This window comes from Syngnathoides biaculeatus, chromosome 10 (assembly GCF_019802595.1).
Source record: "Syngnathoides biaculeatus isolate LvHL_M chromosome 10, ASM1980259v1, whole genome shotgun sequence".
NCBI lineage: Eukaryota > Metazoa > Chordata > Actinopteri > Syngnathiformes > Syngnathidae > Syngnathoides > Syngnathoides biaculeatus.
In genome coordinates, this window is record NC_084649.1 from 21,898,323 (window position 1) to 21,917,887 (window position 19,565).

Here is a 19,565-nt window from a genome sequence, read left to right on the forward strand (position 1 = left end):
ATTTGTCTGACTTTGTTTTTTTGTTACCTTTCCGTCCTTGTATCATCAGGGGGGCAGCAGTTACTGTGTTTTTATGAATGAATCTGAAATAGGTCAATTTGTGAATATTTGAAATTGTTTGATTGTGCATGATCTCATTAACCATACTACGGCAAAGTGTGCTATTTATCTTTGCGCTAATCAACTAAAAAATTGAAGAACAGAAGTGACATGAAACCAGTGTCCTATTTTTTTTTTCCCCCTGATATGTTTTTTTTTGGAAATGTTACGTCTAGCATTGCTAACAGTTCCTCTGAGGTCCTTTGAGCCACATCTTTTGTCCGAACCCTTTAAGAATTCACATTTGAATTCATTGCGTCCTCACTGGCGGCATGGTGGTTCAGCTGGTAAAGCGTTGGCCTCACAGTTCTGAGGTCCTGGGTTCAATCCCGAACCCGCCCGTGTGGAGTTTGCAGGTTCCCCCCAAGCCTGCGTGGGTTTTCTTCGAGATTTCCGGTTTCCTCCCGCATCTCAAAAGCATGCGATATTAATTAGACACTCTAAATTGCCCCTAGGTGTGATTGTGAGTGCAACTGTTTGTCTCTATATACCCTGCGATTGGCTGGCAACCAGTTCAGGGTGTACCCCTCCTCCTGCCCGTTGACAGCTGGGATAGGCTCCAGCACTCCCTGCGACCCTTGTGAGGTTCAGCGGCTAAGAAAATGGATGGATGGATGTTTCCTCGCCAACTAACATATCAATGTTAGGGAAATGTACAGAATCTTTTGATAAGATGTGTCTTTACGTGGTGCTATCTTTAACTGTAAACACACGATGTCATGTCCCCATTGATGTGTAGCGCAACTTGCAAGCTGCTGTATCCAGCCTCTCCTCATCCATACATAGAATATAATGAAAAAAAAAAAGGAAGGGTGTTTCCCATTATATTATAAAAAAGCAAACATTTTACATCAACAGTTAGGGATATTGGAGAGAGTACTTTGACTATTGTTCAATCGCTGATTTAAGTTTTGCTTCCTGCTGTTTTCTGATTGGCTACACTAGGCTTTGGCGACCACCTGTTGCGCGGACGCACACTCCTCAGCTTCAACACATATTTAATGCAGTTAGACATTTTTATTTAAATCACAATTGGTGACATGAGAGATTGCTTTTTACCGCAGGAACAGGGGAATGTAAATATTTCAAAATAGCTGCGCACATATGGACATAGCCTCAGATGCTGTTCCAAAATGCTGTGTACTGTGTCGATGCTTGGCCAGACAAAGTAGATCACGCTGCTCTGAAGGGGCTGCGAAGGAATTCAGCACAACGGCAGATGTGAATAAATTGTAAATCACCATGATCGTGTTCCAGCAGGCCCCGAGAAATGGATGATGTCGTTAGGGGTGCAGCCGGCGCCGGGTCCCGCAGCGGGCTCTCAGGTGGAATGTACTGCAGTCCTGGTATTCCCTTGTCGAAAGGTAATGTAGAGTCCAATTTCTGCTTTCTTTTCACTGGGGGGAGGCTGCTTTCTTCTTGAATAATTGAGACCTAGATAAAAGACCAGTGCTTTTGCATGAGACAACAGCATGGCCTCATTGATTCCTGAAAGCTGTCTTTTCCCACCTTTTTCGTCCTCCTTTCTATGCCACCTCCTGTCTTCTAACACCTTCCTTGATAATTTGCACTTTTCCCTTCTGATAAAAGCGTCCCTGATATTCGTCATTATGGGGTGTTACGTGACCGATTTCTGCGCAAAGGACAAAGGTGATGTCGAGGTTAAAGCGAGGCGGGGAAAATCTGCCGGTATCACATTAAAAAATTTCCAATTCCCGGGTCCAGCAGATCTTATCATTCAGCTAACATTTGGCCTGTGATGTTGCGGCTTAATAGTCCCCTGCCTCTTCTTCCCGTAACAGCAAGGGGGTCAATGCCCTGACGTCCTGCACAATTTCTCACTATCTCAGCCTGAGGCGATGCCTTTAATATGCTTTGAGTGAAAAAGTATTCACTACAAATAATCTCCCCAATAATAAATGTGCACAGTCATGCTGCTCACATATGAAAATAATATTAACATCATTGTATCACATTTACATTATCAACACAATCTCAAGGCAGACAGAACGCTTGATGGGCAGTGACAGAACCAGAGAACAGCATAGAAAAAAACAGTATTGTCACTGTTTACACTTAGCAGCAGATTATCAAACCCAATATAATGTCAAGGCTGGTGACTGTAACAGAAAATGTACAGTATGCTCCAGGTGGACTGGACCTCATTCTTTCAATTGTTCTGAGGCACTGATAACCTTGTGACAGTCCAGACAGCAGTCCCCTTCGAGGGGAAACCGTCCCACTGTGAAAGTCTAGAGAAGTGCTTGTTTCCTCGCTCTTTCCACTGCTCATTTCGCCCGGGGTCATGAATTCAATGAGACCTTGAATGTCACATGAAAGGCTGGCCGTAGCGCCCGGTACTTAAATGCCGTACCTGACTCATAGTAGATGCTTCGGCGAACTCACAATGGGCCTTTTATTCTGCCTTTTTTCCTCCTTATTTTTGCAGTGATTACATATTCTGGTATCGGTGCAGGTAAGTGTATTGTACTCAGACACTGACATGATTTCAGGCTGAGGAAAAACATTACGGTGCCAAACTCTGTTCTGACGAAATAATTGGATGTGTTAAAAGAAAAAAAAAATAAGGGTATTTATTTTTTTTCGCTACATTTGTTGGAAAAGCCTTTCAGTATGATTGATGCAGTGCAGTTCTACATTACCCCAAGCAGCGGCAACCACAATAATAAAAATACTGTTCGAGTAATGAACATTACTGGAACTGTGTTTTATATTCACAATGTTTGCCATTCTTTCATGCATTTTGTTCCAGCTCGCCTTGACCATTGTATTGTGTCGCTTTCTGGTTTTCCGATGTCTAATATTAAAAGCCTGCCGCTAGTACAAAATGTTGCAGGAAGACACTTGACTAGGACAAGAATGTTCGAGTATTATACTGGCCACTTTGCACTGTATGATTTGATTTTAATGATTTGCTACTCACTCACAAAATATTAGGTTAGCACCTTCCTATCTTGCTTACTATTCCATCTTAAGGCTGATTCCCAAAACATTCTGGTCTTTTGGTGACTCCAAGTGGTCAAAAGAAATCAGCAAGTTCTAGAGTATTCTCTATTGGTTCTTTAGTACTCTGGAATATCTTCCCAGCAGCAAATAGAGCAACTAGCTAGCTATGTAGAAATGTTTAAAGCTCCACCTATGACTAAAATTCACACTCTTTCATCCCGTTAAGCTATACCTACTTTGCAACTAGTCTCTTGCCCGACCTGACTGTGGAGGATTCTGAATCGGGGGACCGGGACAGGACCAAAGATGGGCCACTTCCTTGGAGGAGTCTACCTGTAGTAGTTAATTTCATCAAATGAAATTTAATGCTGTTCAAATTACACAACATTTGTTCATCTTATCATGTGGTTAACGTCCATCCATTCATTGCAGCCTGGTCATCACAGAAGGGTGATCCCTCCATCCTTGTTCTCTCTCAAGGTTTCTTCCTTCCCCACCCCCTCCCAAATTAGTTTTTACTTGCCTGGATGCAGCATCTAGTTCAGATGATTTCATGGATCTCTGTGAACATTCGACTTGTGAAACCTGTGAAGACTATATATCTATACAAGACTATATCTATCTGAATAAACTACTGATACTTAAAAACCTCTGACAGGTCAGCATGGTGATCAAGTGGTAAACTTGTCTGCCTCAAGGTTCAGAGCACAGTTTTGGGTTGGACTCTTGGCTCCAGTGTTGTTTGATTCTCCCTCCGCTTATGTGGGTGCTCTCTGGCTACCCCGGCCTCCCACCACATTCCAAAAAACAAGAATGCTCGTTCAATTGAAAACTCCAGATAACCTATAGCTGTTAACGTGAGAGTGAATCCTAATTGTCTGTATCTCCCTTGTAATTGAGTGGTGATCTGACCTGGGTGTACACGCTACTTCTCAGCTGCGAGAATCCAGTTTACCAGCAAGCACAAGCGGCGTAAGAACTGAATGGATAAAATCCTTGACACTGTCAATCAAAACTGAGCATTATCCCTTATAAAGACGGTGTTTGTTATACAGCTCTCTCGGGTAATATGTTTTAATCAGTCTCGGGAAAAGATGTAACCAACCACAGTGTCTATTGTGCATCATAAAAGCTGTTCCGCTTTGACAGTCTCTCGGTTGGCTACAGTCTGATTCCGTACTCCCACTCTGACTGCACGCCTGTCAGAGGAGCATATGGACGCTTTCTTTCAGCTGACTCACTGCGTGAGAACCATCGTCATGCCGTTGTTTGGCAGAAACTATTGTTCAGCTTCAGGGGTCGATGTCAGCCGTGAGCACTGTGAGATGCTTTTGGTCACTTGGGTTCGCACTGCTGTGTTTCCACTTGAGCCAAGAAAAACAGTGGAACTTGCATATGTTGCTGGAGCTCGAGTGCTACTGTATTTGGTACTTGGAACAAGTTTAACTTCTACTTGCTGTTTCATTTATAGATTTTGAAAACTTTATGCATCCAATTTGGTTTTCATATATTTGACTGTATTGAAGCACTTAAGGCAATCAATCTGCCACATGGTACTCCTCTGAATACCCGGCAATGAAAAAGAAAGCATTTTTAACAGCTAACATGTCGATGGGGGTTGAGGTTTTAATAATATTGTAACCAAAAAGAAGGCAAACAACTTAGGAGGCAGCAGTGTTCTGTGAGGCTGCTTTATACCTTGACATTTTATTAAAAAAATGGAATCAGCCATTTCCAGGAATTATTAACTTTCAGTCACTACATTGCTCCCGTGGTTTCCAGTTGGTACTGCCACTTATTGTCCGTATCCACATGCTTCCAGACAACAGACAGAAATCTGGATGAAATAGAAGCAGATTGCAGATAAAAGGCTCTGTGGTTTTCCATAAGCGTAGCATGGGTACCATGTCCAGTTGTTTAGCTAGACAAACTTCAGTCTGTTGAATGTGCATCACAGAATTGTAACTTTCCACCTGCAGTCATTATGAGTTCACCAGAAAAGAAGCTTCTCTTACAGAGAGCTCGCACAGCACCAGGGCTGTAATTAAAGACCTGAGATTTATTCTCCCTTGTGTTTTTTTTTCACTATTTCACACAACAACACACCATCCCACATTAATTGCTTTCAACACAACATAACAGGGCAGAGAAAGCAAATCATGAGTGTCAAGCTCCCGTCTCAGTAGCCAACCATTACACAGATGCGACCTTCCGGAACCGCTTCAATGCCTCATTAATTGTCAGTGACGTTAGACAAAATGGTGTGACAGAATAAAAACAATGGTAAAAATGACAGGTTTCAATTGCAGGGTTTAGGTTTAGAATATTGGGGTTCAGCGTAAACATAACTGGAATGTACCATTTGGCGCAAATGTGGCTTGGGGTCCATTTCCCTTAATGCCTGGAAAACTCTCTTGTGGTCTGAAAAATCCTTCATGCCAGTGATTTCAGCGGGCTAAAACAGGTGGTCTCAGTTCTTAGCCTGGAGACATTCACGCAGTATGCTCCTTATTTATCTTTTCATTTCTCAGTGTCAATCATTATCTTACTCTCCCTGAAACATGCCGTTTTGGGGTTGAGGTTTTCTAAAACTACTGCACACAACCTCCCCTGAGCCAAAACCACAAGACGACTCTTTTACAGAAAATATGTAATGCAAACTCATCAACAGCTACACAGTCAAAGGGATTTTTTGCTATAGTTGCCACTGCTTCACGGTCACGGAACTTCACAGTTCTGAGGACCGTGGTTCAAATCCTGCCCCCACCTGTTTGGAGTTAGCATGTTCTCCCCCTGACTGTGTGGGTTTTCTCCGGCCACTCCGGTGTCCTCCCACACCCCCAAAACACGCATTAACTGGAGACTCTAAATTGCCCTTAGGTGTGATTGTGAGTGCGACAGGTTGTTTGTTTTTATGTGCTCTGTGATTGGCTGGTAACCAGTTCAGAGTTTGCCCTGTCTCCTGGCCATAGATAGGTTGCATAGACTACAGCACTCCTGCAAACTTTGTGAGGGTAACTGGCTCAGAAAATGGATGAATGAATAGTTGCCACTGTGGAAATCAAACCTGGCCAATGTATAACGTCATACCGAAGAAGGTCTCATACAGCCTGCTTTATGTAAATCCTCAAAAACAAATAAAGTATATGGTGATGGAATGATGACGTACCACCTAGCTCTCTATGAACCAATGAATATTTAAACAGGGGGTTCTATTACGATGCTTGGAGCCAATGATAAGCTCGGAGGGACGCAGAATTACTTCAGGTAGTTTCATCCATCATGTTCCAGCCATCTGGACTAGTCTAACTTATACTTTAGTTTCCTCTGCCAAAACAACATTGGCATCGCCATTGCTCCTTCCCTCATCTGCAGAAGCTCAGATTAACCTTGAACTCATAATTACAATGAGATAGTTGGTCCGCTGTTTGTGTGTGTGTGTGTGTGTGTGTGTGGGGGGGGGGGTGTTACACAAACAATTTTCTGGCACAAATGGAAGGAAATACTTGAAACTCAAATTGATTTCAACCTTTATTTTGTCCCGAACAGGAGTTAGTCCATGGACATATTCTTTTGTGTGCTTGTCAAAAAGCATACAAAGCTAATATCACATGAATGAACCAGTTTGCCCTTGTGACAGTTATTGCAACTTTTCTTCCAGGTTTTTAGAATGAACCTCTGAATGCCTCTTTTGTCCAACCGCGCAATTTGAGCGGTAGGACAATTATTTTGTAATTTTTGGTCTGAGAAATAATATTTTTTTTTTTACACAAACACTATTTTTGTTTGAATATGGACCATTTTCAGATGAAAATGAAATATTTTGAATGCGCTGCCTCACTGCTAAATATGTGCAGAAGGCTCCGGTGAAACTTGGCAGAAGCACACCCGCTTAATACCGTGGTTACCCGTCATCCCTTGCCCCAAAAAAGCCAGATAAACGGCATCATTCTGACACCGGAGTTCAAGAATTCACTATGGTACAAACTTAATGAAATATCTATTAATAAGATGGAGAAGAGCACAGATGGAGCTCAAGAAAGGAGATCATGTAGAAAACAAAACCGACAGCTGAGACTGATGCTGTTGTCACCTTTTCATTTGTAATACATGAAAAAAAAAACATTTAAAATATTCCTTTTCCAATGATCTGTTCCACAGCTTCATTTTTGCCTCATTCTGATGAGTCTCATTCAAAAGATATGAGCAAAAATAATTTGGCTCAGTTTTAATTGACCCCATCAGAGAGGTGTTACAACAGCAAAGTTACTTTTTTGTGGTTGCACTTCGAGAAGCACACTGCACGATATCAGCATGAAGATGATGATGGAAAGCAGGTAGCTAATCCTTTAGACATGGATTTGACAGCCTATATGTTATTTTAAACAGACTACGACATAACCAAATTAAAGGTGATGTGCTTTTTTGAAATATATTTTTGCCTTTGCCTCACACTGTTCATTTATTTTGATTTGAGACACACAGAAAGGTCACAGATGAATCACGGTCTGTGCTCTTGTCATAAGATAAACCCCAACTTGCGTTCACCGCCCCCCCAGCACCTCCCCGCTATGTTGACATGCAGCAGATGCTCGCTCAGCGCTTTCTTCCATTCTAAACTACTTTTTACGTGAGAAAAATTTATTTTCTGTAATTTCTAAATAATTCGGTATCACCTACAATACGCACACCCAAAATCCAGGCCAAAAATCAGCAAAACCCTTGTAGGTATGTGTAATACACACCATGGATTTGGTGACATCCAGGTGAAAAATATGAAGTATTATGTGAATGTTATCAGGTTTTTCAAAGAAAAATTCTGCCCTGTGCTCTTCCGCTGAGGTTCATGCTACTTCGTGATTATGCAGTTCTTCCCGAATACACATACGGCGGAACCTCAGATTTCGAACATCTCGGTAGTTGTACAAATCGGTTTTTGAGCCCCAAAAAATGTACTTAACAAATGCCCTGGTTTTTGGCCAAATTCTTGTTTTCCGTCCAAAGTGAAATCCATATTGAGCGGATAGCTGGCTTGAGCTGAGTGATGACGAATGCACACGGGGCTGTATCGAGACGAGCAGTCACTTCTTACATGCCGGTGTGTGCTCATGGCGTGAGTACGTAGCTTTGCTCCTGCTTCTCAACATTGTTTTTGTTTTTCTTTCAGTATTTTCTTTGCCTTGGGTACAAAGAAAGACAGTGGCACTACGAGCAGCGAAGGAAAAGGAAAGTTGAGCAAACTACAGTGGATCTCAATACATTAATCCCCGCCTGTTACAGCCCTTACTAACTAGCATCCTATGGCTAAGTCGACTATTTCAACTATCCTAATGAATAAAAATGCAGTAATGCCAAAGGAGTGACTAGCATTACAAACAAAGGCCACAGATAATATGGAGAATCTACAGGAGAATTATGCAATTCAATCATGGAGACTAGACTTCAACACTTCCTCCTTCACCTCTTGAGTCCCTCCGATGCCATCACACTTTAACTGCAAAGGTAAATTATATACTAGAAAGTTGCTTTTAAGTTTCTGCATTTTTAGTATATAAATTCAGGGTGTTCATGTTTTTACATAAATAGGAATTTAAAAAAATACATTTTGGGAGGTTGGGAAAGGATTAAACTTATTTACATTATTTCCTATGGGGAAATATGTTTTGGAGGTTGAACAACTCTGTCTTCCGAGGTGCCTCTTATGAAAGAACAATGAATAACTGTGATCAGTCCCCCCTGTCGGTAGCTCGCGAGAGCCTGGCTGCTTGCAAAGTAGAGTCTGGGTACTCCTGATGTAAATGATGCTCATTCCTCTCCGCAATTTGAAATGAGTAATATATGTATAGAGAGAGGGTGAAAACCTTGAACAGTGACCATTCTGCAAATGGTGCAGGTAGTTTTCAAGCAGGAGTGGGCAGTGGTGGTCAACAACAGATATGCAAATCGACAACAGCGGTCACATTTTCTTAAAGCAGCAGAGGTGACTTGCCCATCCTTTGCTTGGTATTTTGAAAGCTGGGAGATGTGCTCTGTGAAGTGGGCGTGCAAGAAATAAATCTGCCAAGTACACAAAACGCAACAGATATGATAACTGAGAGCAAAATTGCATCCTGGTGCGACACCGTCCTAATTCTTGAGGGTGCATTCAAAAATGGATGGTGGCGGTTCCCCGCTGAGACTATGGACCATTTGGAAAATCCAAATCTTGTTTGAATGTGCAGAACGCACATTCTGGGCATCTTAAAGTACAGGGCATCAAACAAAATTTCTGAATGCACCCATGGTGTTCAATCTACCGTATGAATATATGAAAATATGAATTTGTACCATTAAACATTACATTTACTTAGAATGAAACTACAGCTTTTCACAAACCCTTGGTACTGGCATATGCTTATCCAATGTGATTCCCTCCCCCATCTATGTACAATAAAATATTAGTTAAAAAATGACTAAATAGTCAAAAGGTGCGTGTGTGAAATTGTGTATGCTTGTTTGTCTCGATTTACTGTGACCAGTGCAGGGTGTGTACGTCACATTTAGGTCAGTTCAGCCGGAATAGGATCTAGCTCACCCGCTACAATAATGACATGCTACAGAAAATAGATGGACTAAGGAAAATGTTCTTCTTATGCTAATTAATGGGACAAAAACCCACACATTTGCCCCTTTGTCCTGAGCTTCACTAAATCAAACATCGTCTTAAAAGTTTTTTTAGTGTCATTAGTAGTCAAAGCAGACAGAATAGCTGCGTATAAAAGTGACTTGGGTGCCCAAAGACTAATACAAAAGCAGATCAAATGTTTTTTTTATTGCTGTATTGGGATCTGTTGGCACAACACCGCGGTTCATTTCTAGCCAGATGGGGAAACGGGGCTCCTGGTGAATGTTCATCAACACTAATATGTCACACTTTACAACCTGATCACGGATATGTATTATTTTTAAACACGGAGTACATGGAACGTGCAAGTGTTTGCGTTGGTTAAATACAAACACGTACGGTAAATATAGTTGGTCAAACAGCTACATTCATTGTAGCTTTTTCATGCTCGTTCCTATCATTTTGCCCGTCATCGGAGGTACTTTGTGTAAAGTGAATTCATCGTTGTCAGATTCATCACAGAACAATTGCTTGGAAGCAATAAATACAAACACGTACGGTAAATATAGTTGGTCAAACAGCTACATTCATTGTAGCTTTTTCATGCTAGTTCCCATCATTTTGCCCGTCATCGGAGGTACTTTGTGTAAAGTGAAGTCATCGTTGTCAGATTCATCACAGAACAATTGCTTGGAAGCAATATTTAGGAACCTCTGTAAGTTCAATAACGACCTTCTGATATTTATTCATATTGGTCACTGATCCATTCTGAGGCAAGCCAAGGTTTTTTTTCGAATCACAACAATCCTACAAAAGCAAAGCTATGATTAAAAACAAAATCAAACGAAAACCTGAAAATTAAGAGAGGCTTGATGAAAAGATGAAGGAAAACAGTAAGATAACAAAACAAATCAATTATCAAGTTAAAGTCACATAATACAAGCAAAATGGTTAATTTTGTACTAAGGAAACAAAAGAAGTGAGGTGAGTTTTTAGGAATGATCTAAATGTACTGACAGCTTCCGCAGATCTCAGGTTTTCAGGATGTTTGTTGCGTCGGATTTAGTCATTTGTGAACTTTGTATACAATACCCACACGTATGAGGGCAGCGGAACAACAGTGAGATGTGCCGTAGGTGTGTCAGAAGAATTGAAGGTGGAGGTGGGACTGCATCAGGGATCGGCGCTGAGCCCCTTCCTGTTTGCGGTAGTCATGGATAGGCTGACAGATAAGGTGAGACTGGAATCCTTTTGGACTAGGATGTTCGCAGATGATACTGTGATCTGAAGTGAAAGCAGGGAGCAGCCGGAGGAACAATTAGAAAGATGGAGGAGAGGAATGAAGATCAGCCGATGTTAAACAGAATATATGTGCATGAATGTGAGGGGCAGAGGAGGAAGAGTGAAGGTCCAGGGAGAAGAGATGGCGAGGGTGGACGACTTCAAATACTTGGAGTCAACAATATGGAGCAATGGAGAGTGTGGTAAGGAAGCGAAGAAACGGGTCCAAGCGGGGTGGAACAGTCGGCGGGAGGTGTCTGGTGTTCTATGTGACAGAAGAGTCTCGGCTAGGATGAAGGGCAAAGTCTATAAAATAGTGGTGAGGCCGGCCATGATGCACGGATTAGAGACGGTGGCTCTGAAGAGACAACAGGAAGCAGAACTGGAGGTGGCAGAAACGAAGATGTTGAGGTTCTCGCTTGGATAGGATTAGAAATGAGCTCATTAGAGGGTCAGCCAAAGTTGGATGTTTTGGACACAAGGTTCTAGAGAGCAGACTTCGATAGTTTGGACATGTTGTGAGGCGAAAGAGTGAGTATATTGGTAGAAGGGTGCTGAGGATGGAGTTGCCAGGCAAAAGAGCGAGAGGAAGACCAAAGTAAAGGTTGATGGATGTTGTGAGGGAGGACATGACAGTGGGTGTCAGAGAGAAAGATGCACAAGATAGGCTTAGATGGAAACAGATGACACGCTGTGGCAACCCCTAACGGGACAAGCCGAAAGGAAAAGAAGACACATATACAATACCATCATATAACATGTAGCAGACTTGATTTTCGTAATTTTGAGTAAGATTGCAAAAGTTGTTTCTTTAAGCCATTGAGGAATTTAAACTTCCACTGTATTTTAACCTGCAGCCTTGGACTTTTTAATTCACAGGCCTGCCTACATTACCTCGTCTTTTCCCCGCCCTTAAGCAGACCAAAACATTGTTTTGCCAACTCGGACACGGCGAAAACATCTGTGTGACCTTTAAAGTCTGTCCTCGTATGTCATCCAAAGGCTAAAATGCAAATGCGAGAAGGTAAACTTCACAGCGTTGTCTCTCGACCACAGCCAAACACTTCATTTGACTCAAAATTGTCTCCCCCCCCCAAGTCAGATTTCAGATGGAAGATCACAACAGAGGAATCTATTCCGGCAGTGGGGATTCTACGGTACTCCCCCCTGCCCCCTCATCCACAGTGGTGGATTAGACATTCTCTGTGCTGATGATTGGCTGAGCCCAACTCTTATTGGCATCCATCCAGCCATTAAGGTTTAATGAGACTTTCTCATTAATAGCTGCCTACGGGGGACACTCAAGATCGGTGCATTAAATGAGAAAAGAAGAAAAAGAGGGAGCGGAGTGACACTTTCATATGGCTCTATGGGGAAGGGATAGCGATAAATCGGGACATGTATTCCGAGACCAACTAGACATGTACATCCAAAGGAAATTCAAACGAAGAGCAATTAGTCCAATTCAGAAGCAACACGTCTGAGGCTCGCAGTCTAAATATTTGAGCTCGGGGAGTGCTGGGAGAGTTTGGGGAGTAAACAAACTCTTAAGTACGCTTGAAAATGTCTTGAATGTGTCATACATACGCAGGACTTACAAACAGCTCAAAACACCGAATCAAAGGGATTACTTGAAGACTTCTCCCCTCGAGATACGCGGCGACTGCGGAACTCTGGGTAGCGCCGGCATGGCCACACTGGTCCCACAGCAAACCTGCTGAGCAAAATCTAAATCTTGTTCATCTTTTTCTTTATTGTCATTTATTTCATTGTATTTCCCTCATTGCCTGATTGGCTGATTAATTGCACAAAAAAAAAAAATCTGCCTCAAGATGCGCATTAATCCGTTCATGCCGGCTGAATGGAAGTCTAGTTGGGCACAGTGATGTCTTCACACAGTGAACGTAACAAGAAAGGAGGTCACGGTGAAAGGTTTGACCTTTTTTTTTGTGTTGGGAGTTTGAGTCCGGACATCTAATCATTCATCAAGGCCATTAGTTTGTTCCGTCTGTCACCACGCCTCACTGGGATAAATGGAAGAACAAAGATACGTTTTTCTTGTAAATGAATAATTATTTTTTTGGAGCAGTTAAGTCAAATTTGTTAAATTCGCAAGACACAACTGAAGAATGCTCCTGGTATACTAATGTGCCATGGCACACTGGTTGGGAATCACTCGACTGGAGAATACTTTTGAAAGTACTCAGTATACAGTACACAAGTATATACAGTGAATAAGTCATTCAAATTGACGCTCTGCTCCATCTTGCGATCGGATCAGTGATAGGTTATCAGTTTTTTTAATCTCGCTGATCGGTGATCACCCCTAAAAATCCTGATTGTGTTAAAGGGGAAATCCAGTGCTTTGTATGAACAGTGTATCAATAGGTCATGTAATATGTACCCTATTTTGACAATGTGATGTTAAATCCTCTCTCATTTAATAGTGTTTTGAGAAAATTTTTATCGACAATGATGAATTTTCAGGGGCAGACGGAGGAAAACTTCCTTACAGATTTGAACCTGTGGCTATAATTAATGTTGAGGAGCTTGTGGCCTGCCTTCAGTGTTGGCGGAAGCCTTTAGCCTAGCTTCGGCGTCCGGGACTAATGAAGCGGGCCACAAGCTCCGGCGGTGCCCGCGAGCGAGTTTCCAGGCGGCGGAGGCCGTCAGCCCCATACCCCGAAGCTAAGCTAAAGGCCTCCGCCACCATCGAAGCTAGGCTAAAGGCCTCCGCCACCATCGAAGCTCGGCTAAAGGCCTCCGCCACCTGAAAGCTCGGCTCACGGCCCACCTCCAAGCTCGCTCGTCAGACTCCGCGTCATTCCCGACCGAAGAACCATCCGCCTCCTGCCAGCCTGTTGCTCCCAGGAGCCTTTGTTTACCCATTTATGTCACGCGTAGGCCTCCGAGTAGTCAGACTCCACGTCATTCCGCCCGAAGAACCATCCGAATATTCAACATTAATTACAGCCACCGGTTGATATCTGTATGGAAGTATTCCTCCGTCTTCCCGATCAACCGCTACTGCTATTTCTTCATCAGATGAGCTGTAAAACCACGCCAGCCGCCAGCTTATACTCGCGCTAAACATGATGTCAGACTCTTTTGCATTGTTTCCTTGACACGTGCGCGCACTCTCACCCCACAACGAAACAGAACAAACCGAACGTACCAATGGACTCTCTGAAAACTGGATGCGTTTTTGGTGTTAACACGTAGCTAGCTTGCCAACAGCCCGTTGCAATTGTGCAGGATAACTGCCGACGTGAAAGGTGTTCAAGTTCTTATCTTGTATAGTCTGGGGAAGGGGGACTCATGTGGAACTCCAAAATGCGTCACACGCCTTCGTTTTAAGCCGTTCCTCAAAAATATGGAAAACTGAAAACACTATAGCTCCATAATTATGTATTAAATACACTAGTATTCAGCCTTTTAAAAAAAAAAAATATATATATATATATGTATATATGTATATATATATATATATATATATATATCATATTTGAAACAAATTTCTGAAATAACTGAATAACTAGATATAATAAATAAAAATATGGAAAACTGAAAACACTATAGCGTCATAATTATGTATTAAATGCACTAGTATTCAGCCTTTTAAAAAATATATATATATCATATTTGGAAAAACAAATTTCTGAAATAACTATAAATAACTCTATTTAATAAATAATAAATTATGTATAAATTTTTATCCGTGTTATCATGGGTTGGTATGTTTGAAGACCATTGTGTTATTGTGTAAAATTCCAAATAGCATGAGTTTCTTTTTTCTTTAAAGGGGAATGCATTTATTTGAAGGCCAGGCTTGAATTTTCAAGCGAACGGTAAACTGACCGTCAAAAGGGATGTCACAGTAGACGTTTTTAGGTTTGTGTTCATGTGTTGAGTCTAATTTACGTCGACTCAGGTTTGGACTTCACACGGCAGTGAAACCATGCCGATGTGTGTATTATTTGCTTTATGTTTTAATTTCTAATCTTGAACACAGCATTCTCTCCTCTCGTAGACTGTTAATATTTTATCACCTGTGTTTCATGGTCTCCCCCCCCCACCCCACTTCTTCTTCCTGCTACTTCGCCAGCCAGTTGGCTCCCTGCCTGCCACCTGGCTCTTGTTTTGGGATTTAATTCTTGCTCACGTCTTGTGAACCCGCCTAACTGCTTTGTCAGCTTTTTCCCCCTCCTTCTCCAGCTTTTTGCCAGTGCTTTATTTGCATCCGGTTATTGATTTTTGTGTTTTTGTGAACTCAAATAAATATCATTGTTATCCTCTTCTGCTCGGATCCAGCTGTCTTGTTTCAAAAAAAGAGTAAAAGTACAAAAAAATGCCTTATTCACAACTGAAACAATGTATACTTGTAGCGTTGTGTTGAGAAAGTAAGATGGCAGGAAGTAATGAATACATTTTTTTTTTAATGAATCTGTACTTGACTTGCATATTTCCTTTTCTGACATCGCTTTACTTCCTACATTTTAAAAGCACGATCTGTACTTTCTATCTTGGACTTATTCATTGAGACCCTGGTGGTCTTAAGAGGTGGGGAAAAACGTCAGTTTTACTGTGCATTTTTAAAATTGCTGTCAAGACATGGATATAATTACAGTAAAAATGTTTTTTTTTGCTTTTGTCCTTTCAAAGTCAGTACTATTTTTTTTTTTTTTTTTTTTTTTTTTAGCACAAGTTAAATACAGTAATTACTTAGCATGTCGCTTCACCTGTTGCTTCCTGCTGTGACGAGACTGCGGTGTACAGAAAGCAGTAATGTAATGCTTTGAAATGCTTTATAAAAAATACTGCCAACCTTAATTTCTCCCTCTTCTTGTTAACCCTTTATCCCTTCATCATTTTCCCAAGAAAATAATCATTTGTCTATTAACACTTAAGCGCAAAACGGTAGTCGTTCACTGGATCTGTAATTGCGGGGCCCCGTTTTAAGACCGTGTGTGGGCGTTTTGAACAAATCGCTCGCTCTCGCTCTTGTGTTGTCGCCTTCCATCTTGCAGTGGAATAAGCGCGATGCCAGTCCTGCTGAAAACATACTGGCATCATGTTGCGGCTACAAAGAGCAGCGCGGTGAAATGTCACACTCATAGTTCATCACAAAAGGACAACATGGTTTCATTGCCCTTTTCCCTCCATTAGACATTCACCAGAGCTGCTTTAGTCCAGAAAAATGAAATGTTTATCCGACACACACGTTGCCCTTGATGGGGAAAAACGGATGCAATTATAGTTGTGGTTGTTTCAATAATTTTGAAGGGGAGAGTATTCAGTATAATTAAAAGAGAACTGAGAGTAGATCTTTGTTGGACACCAACCAAACAGTCATGTTTAAAAACACTGTTGTGATTAAAAACCTTTTGTTTCATCTTAATAAGTCAATCTTTCATGAATGTTCACACCCGCTTTCAGTTAATTTGATGACGCTATATCAGCAGTCGGCAACCCGCGGCTCCGGAGCCTCATGCGGCTCTTTCATCCTTATAATGCGGCTCTGATTGGCTTGGGAAAATAAAGTACTAAAAATTTTTTTTGTATTTAATTGAAGTGTGTTTTATTTGTGTTAGTTTTTATATTATTTTAGTTCTAAATTTGAAGATTGTGATCTTGAAATATTAAAATATTAATTAAATTATTTATTATTTTTTTGTCGCTCAAAATAGACGTCACACTGCGGAAGCGGGTATACCCGCTGAAACGCCGTCTATTTTGAGCGACTTTCAAGCCCGGCAAAGCCAATGGAGAAACATGCTGCGGTAAAATAGTAGAAGTTTTTTTTTTTCTTCATTTTAGATGTGCGGCTCCCAGTGTTTTCTTTTCCGTGGAAACCGGGTTCAAATGGCTCTTTCGGTGTCAAAGGTTGCCGACCGCTGCGCTATATACTAGGGGTGTCAAACTCATTTTTTGGGGGGGCCACATTGTAGTTACGGTTTCCCTCAAAGGGCCGTTTATGACTGTGAACCATTAAAATCTTAAACATAAAATCTTTACACATTTATGAACCAGTTTTGGAATCAGAAATCAAAGGCAACGTGTTTTTCAATTATTGTTTGGTAGGGAAAAAAATGCATGCAATATCTCAACGTTATCATTTATGATATGACCCTGAAACGTTGGTAAAGATTTTAACAAAAATCATGGAAGTTGATACACCTGATTTGCCTTCGTGGGCTACGTAAAATCATGTGGCGGCTTATTACTTTGCTCATTATTCTTTATTTCATGTTGTGAATATAGGTAACTAAAAGAGTTTGTTAAATAAACAAATTTCTGTACTCATAATATTCTCAAATTTTCTGTAAGAAATTTGAAAATACTATCTAAATCTATAAAATGACATCTAGATACATTTTTACATGTTATACATCCACATTATACTTTATTCATGGCTATATCATTGAAATATTACCATGTTTATGGTTAGGTACTAGGATTGGCTTGTCGTGGTTGTAATCACGGAGAAGTTTGTGAGCGTTTGATAAACTATGTTATGGCATTCTAATCCATTTTTAGCCACATGGTAACGAGCTCTCAATCGATAGTTTCAGCTGAGCGAGCGTGGCTGTGGCATACTATTGGGCTATTACAAAAGCAAATCAGTCAGCAGAATTAATTTTCTTTAAGAATATGAGTCTGTCTGAAGGGGAATTAATAAGCCTTGTAGGCCGTCGAGCTGCTGAATTTTCATCACCCTTTTTTTCTACGCGTCGGCTGAATTCGGTCCTGCTTTAATGACGACTGGTTGTTTTTACATGGCCGCGTTTGTTCAGCGAGGGTTGATTTACGACCATATAGTCCATGAAAGAGGATCCAAATACACTGTGAGTTGGTGAAAAACGTGTTGTGTTTTGTTTTTCATTTTTTTGCAGCTCGACATTAACCTTTACGTGCAGTCGTGATTACAGTACTGAGTGTGCGTATTTACAGGAGACCATTTATGGGCTTGATCAGGATTGTCTTGATGTAGCTACTGCAACCCTCAAGACTTCAGAAAGTACTAATCAAACAACGTACTAACAAAAATGCAATCTCTTCCTTGCACATTGAGTGTGTACTGCAAGTCATCGTGGGTTCTAGAAATGTTTGTTCAGGAAGGAATACATAATTGTTTTTGGGTTTTTTTTGCTGCTTGCAGCCTACCCCTACAGTTGAGAAATGCAAGTTTACTTTTAATGTAGAGATATTGTACAGTATGGTGAGTTCAGCTAGCTTACGGCCACGCTACTCTGGGAACGCCCGATCTCGTCAGATCTCGGAAGCTAAGCGGGTTTGGTCCCGGTTAATACTTGGATGGGACACTTCACTCGATTGTGAGATTTTCTCATCTTCGAAAAGAACTTCCGTGTCTTAAGGGGCGTGTTCGTCTCCCACGTTAGGGGCCACAGCGTGTTTTCAATGGCAAATGTCCAGGGTGACGTCCCGGGCAGTCGATGCAGCCAATATGGCGACCACTTGGATGTCGAATGACACTTCCACAACTTTGCAGATGGATGACGCGCTCTCCGCTCATATTTATTTTTTCATACAGACATTAAAGTGAATAATGTTATATGTATTTTTCATTTCAACATCTATTTTAGAATGTTTATAGGGATGACACTCGGGCTTTCAAGGTGTTGTAAAGTGAATTTAGAGATTTTGTTTTCTAAATATATGCATGTTTTAAGGTAATTGCTTAAAATTTGCAAATACTAAGAACTATGTGGCACTAAATTGTCGAGTTTTTGGATTAAACTTTTTTCAGTTTTCGAGATTTTCTTTCCAGGTTGATGTAGGACAAAACATAAGTATTAAGCACATTTGTTATTTGCCTACACTATGAAAATACACGTTTTCTCTGGATAGTCTTCTCGCGTAGTTGCTCAAGAGCACGTCGTCGTCAGTCGTGAATGCACACACGCCACCTGGAAAAAGACGAACGTGTGGGTGGGGTGCGGGATTTTATTTATTGATTTATTTATATCTTACGTGACTGTATTGTAAGTGTCATTAATTTAAAGTAGAAGGAAAAATAATTCCTCATAGTACAGACAACTGAAAAAGTACTATTAGGAAAGTATATGTACCTGGAAAACGAAGGATGCTATCATTGCTCAGCCCGACCCCAGACATCGAACTGGATTCTGGAGATTTAATGACTGTATTTACTTACACAACATGTACTCCCCATTGATCTGCCCCTCATCCTGCCCGCTCAGCAGATTCTGAATCACTCCCATCAACATTAATACCATAACTTGCCAGTTTCAGAAAAGGGGCCTTAATGGCAACATTCAGAACACTTACAACTACTTTGCGTTTGTAATCTGGACACGCTAGCAGCCACTTTTGCATGTATGAATACTTGCATACATGTCCTTGTATTTATACTAAAGTGTTTACTTAAGTGCTTGGTTTTTTGTTTTTTTTTTAGACATGAGCGTCATACTGATTATAAACACAACACATGCATACAACAAAAGCCCAGGGCGCTGGGCATCACTTTGCCGCCTTTGAAGTCCATTTCCTTTTCTTGAATACGTTGTGGAGCCGAGACGTGGCTTAGAGCCTCCGAAAATCAAATTAATCACAACGCTGAGAGAATTACGGT

The 19,565-nt window shown here is 41.2% G+C and overlaps 1 protein-coding gene across 1 annotated transcript in view; it reads left to right on the forward strand.

Annotated features, from left to right (window-relative positions):
• LOC133507228 (cadherin-22) overlaps positions 1-19,565 on the forward strand; it is a 266,013-nt gene that overhangs the window by 42,452 nt on the left and 203,996 nt on the right. The window contains exon 5 of the mRNA XM_061832064.1: positions 1,357-1,463. The gene's annotated coding sequence lies outside the window, so the exon portion shown is untranslated. The remainder of the gene's footprint in view (positions 1-1,356; positions 1,464-19,565) is intronic.